Below are 4,043 nucleotides of genomic sequence, written 5' to 3'. Positions count from 1 at the left end.
ATCAATGGTCTTAAAAAAGTAGCTAAAACAGGAATTACTTTATGAATGACTCTCGCCACTGATGAATTGGAAATCCTGAATCTTAATGCTAAATCTATATTGCTGCTAAAATGTCTAATTTTCATCAAAACCAATAACAACTGATCATCACAAGAAATTGATTTGTTTTGAAGAACAGGAGCAAGTTCCGTTGATAAAAATGTGAAACAGTCAATAGTCACTCCTGCGAAAAAATGAATGTCTTTCTTTACATTGTTGAAAGTAAATCGTTGATCTGCCAAATCTCTCTTAAGTTTATTATTTTCTTCCCTCAATTCAGCCAATATCCCACGAAGATTCAAACAGTCCCTTACACACTTTTCAACAATGTCAGAGATACTGCCATCTGTTTGAGTTCCTGAAAGAAGAAACATAGAAAAGTTAGAATATGTGCAATAATTTAATAATTACACTACATATATATATATATATGTTTAACAAGTCATCGTTTATTCTTTCTCATCAGGTCCAACCGGCAAGACTTCGTGATATCAACTTTAAGAAACCAAAACATGGTGAAGATAACTGTTCGACTCCAGTTCCTGCTCGTCCAAAAATCTCAACAAAAACTGTAGATTTGGATGATATTAAACAACGTTTTCCTAATTCAGTCGTGCTGAAATCTCTCAGTTGTACAAATGATGTGCCATTGACCATTGAGAAAGCAATAAAAAATTCTAAGGACAAGTTTCTAGAGGCAGTGACAAAAAGTATGACAGATGCAGCAATTAAGTGTCTTGAAGAAGAGACAAGAAAGCAATCTCAATCTGTCTTGTGGTTTGAGCACCGTTATGGAAGAGTAACATCTTCAACTATGCACAAAATATTGCATGCCAGGAGTGATGATACCATAGTTAAAACAATGGTGGAGAGAAAAGATTTAAGCAATGTGCCAGCTATCAAGCACGGAAGAGAGTTGGAGGAGCCAGCACGTAAAGTCTACACGAATCACCAATCTGGTCTGCACAATAACTTTTCGTGTTCTTCATCAGGCCTGATTTTAAATAAGATGTATCCCTTTTTGGGGCATCGCCGGATGGAGTTGTACACTGTGATTGCTGCGGTAAAGGCTGTTTAGAGATTAAATCACCTTACAAGTACAAGGACGGGTTACCCCATGACATAAGTACAGACAATAATTTTCCACTATTTCAACATAATGACTCCCTCGCAATGAAGAAAACACATCAATATTATTCTCAAGTGCAGATGCATATGTTAATCAGTGGTGTTAAATATTGTGACTTTTTCCTTGCAACAAACAAGACTTGTCTGCTTGTCAGAGTAAGTCGAGATGAGAATTTCATCAAGGAAATGATTGAGAAAGTATCAAATATATACACTCGCATCACAAACGCTCTGATTACTTTTATCTTGTAACGTGGCTAGACCTGTTTCTTCATGTTATTTATGCTTACCAACGTCTTTGGTTCTTTCATCCAGTTCTGCAGAAACAGAGTCAACAGATTGTTGCAACTGGATTAGAGCCTTTGCAGCAGTCTCCCTGTCTATTTTTTCCTGTCGTCTTTCTCGGGAAGTAAATCTCCTAACACTTGTGTCCCTACTCCTGTTCGTAGTCCCATACCCCAACTCTTTGGAGGGCACATAATCAGGATGCTGTTTGTTCTCATGTGGTTTTCCTGTTAATTAAAAAAATATATAAATTGTTAAACATGCACATGCTAAGAAGAGAGGAATTAAAAATTCAATAATTCTGGTACGGTTGTTAGTTCTGTTTTTTAAATAAAAATTCAAAGACTATGACACGGCACTCCTTTGACCAACTGCAGTAGGAAAAAATATGATATATGTATTATGGAAGTTCTGATAGCTCAGATGGTTGGCAGAGCATTTGTTTCACATGTTTAATATTGAGAGGAAAATGTTTCCTTATCGTAAGACAAATTGAAATCAAGACTGGCATTAACCTATCCCCCCCCCCCCCCCCCCTTATCGTAAGACTGAAATTGAAATCAAGACTGGCATTAACCGATCAAGGACGAGACAATTTCTTTCAAATAAAATTTTTTCTTCCATTATTTATCTGGTATAGGGGGTCCCGATAGTTCAGTTGGTAGAGCACTAGCTTCACACTCAAAGGGACTAAGATTGATCCTGAGTGAAACCGATATATTTTTTTTCTGACTATCCACCTGGCAAAAATTACTTTGTGATAGATTGGCACCCTATCCAAAGGATAGCAAGCTCCTCCCCACCCCTTGATGTTCTAAATCAAATAAAACATCCTCACAATTTGGATTTCAACAGCACTGCCCGTTCATCCATTTCAATAGAGAGAGCAGTAATAGCAATGCTACCCGAGTTTCATTGAAGCTCAAGTATCATCGCTCTTGCTGTTTGGTAACAATGGCAAAATATTATTAGAGCAAAGCAGAACACCACTCTAGTTTTACAAAGGTTCCAACACACAAGTGACATTTTTCCTAAAACTGCCATCTTGCTTTGTTTACACAAAGACAATGGCCAGATTATTCAGTATTCTAAGACTAAAAATCCTTTCTACTAATCAAAAATGTAACCAAATTCTAAATGTGCCATTTTGGTGATCAAAATATTAATAATAATAATAATTTTTCAAATTTTTACATTACACCCGATATTACAAGTGAGCCAGGTGAAGAAGATTGTGCGGCTATGTGGTCTAGTGGTATGACACTCGCTTTCGGATCGGAAGGTCCTGGGTTCGAGCCTCGCGTTCGGCGCATAGTTCAGTCCTTGGGAAAGACTCTTTACTCATATTCTCACACCATACTCAGGTGTAAAATGAGTACCTGGCCGTTAACAGCGTTGTCTGTCCGAAAAATTGTAATATCGCCTAACAGGCGTCATATCCCGTCCTACATGTTAAATGTTGCTGTTGACCAGGGAGCCCTTGTAAAGCGCTTTGAGCACATTTAGTGGATCTTGCGCTATATAAAGCCCAATATTGTCAAGATTTTTAGAGAGAGAGGGGGGGGGAGATTTTCGTTTATTTTTTATTTTTTTCAAAATCTCTCTCTCCCCCCCCCCCCCCCCCTCTCTCTCTCTCTCTCTCTCTCTCTCTCTCAAAATGCACAAGATTGTGCTATTTACTATTGTTTATAAAGAACAAACAAGGTGGCAACTCAGTCTCTGTATAAACTAAGCCAGATGGCAGCATGGACCTCGCTCCTTATCCAATGCCGAAGCCGAAACGGTTTTGTAAAAAAAAAAAAAAAACACCCAAAAATGTTCGTGTCGTAAGTGATGGAAGTTGAAGTCGGCTTATTATAAAATCGTTTTTAAGGTCTGTTTGGATTATCCTTTTTCAACAGATAATGTGAATATAACATAAACTTGAAGAATAGCCAAGCTAAATGAAAATTAAATTGACTGATGAGTACGCGAGGCTGAGTTGCGAACGACAACTGGGCTCCGACATTCCGATCCCAGTGTCATTCATGTCACCGTACCGTGTTACTATCTACACACTACACACTACAATACATTGTTAGTCACTGGTCATGCCTTTTTTTTTTTGTTTGTATGTTTTACGCAAGCTTAATAAAAAATTAAATTGACTGATTAAATGAATACGTGAGGCAGAGTTGCGAACGACTCGTGTGTTCCGACATTCCGACCCCAGTGTCAGTCATGTTCACCGTAGGCTACTGTGTCACTGTGTTACTGTCAACACACTACACTACACTGCATTGTTAGTGACTGGTCATGTCTTTTTTTTGTTTGTATGTTTCTTTTAATATGGGTAAATCTACAAAGAATAATAATAGAAATGTTCAAAACAAAAACTAGATTAACTATTACTTGCCTGTAATAAAGTGCTTTCCACAAACACGATGACTGGCCGTTGGGGTCCATTGCTGGTTTGTTGCCGTCGGGTCTTTTCGTTTTATGGCGCTCAGCCATTTTTCTCTCCTGTCCAGAGGCCATTTCGGTATGCGATGGAGACTAACTTCTCCTTTCTTCGCTCTGCTTGTACATTTTATTATACAACAACTATGAGG

Source organism: Berghia stephanieae, chromosome 1 (assembly GCF_034508935.2).
Source record: "Berghia stephanieae isolate SIO BIC M18660-M18661 chromosome 1, UCSD_Bste_1.3, whole genome shotgun sequence".
In the NCBI taxonomy this organism is placed as follows: domain Eukaryota; kingdom Metazoa; phylum Mollusca; class Gastropoda; order Nudibranchia; family Aeolidiidae; genus Berghia; species Berghia stephanieae.
Note: the sequence above shows the minus strand (reverse complement) of the source record.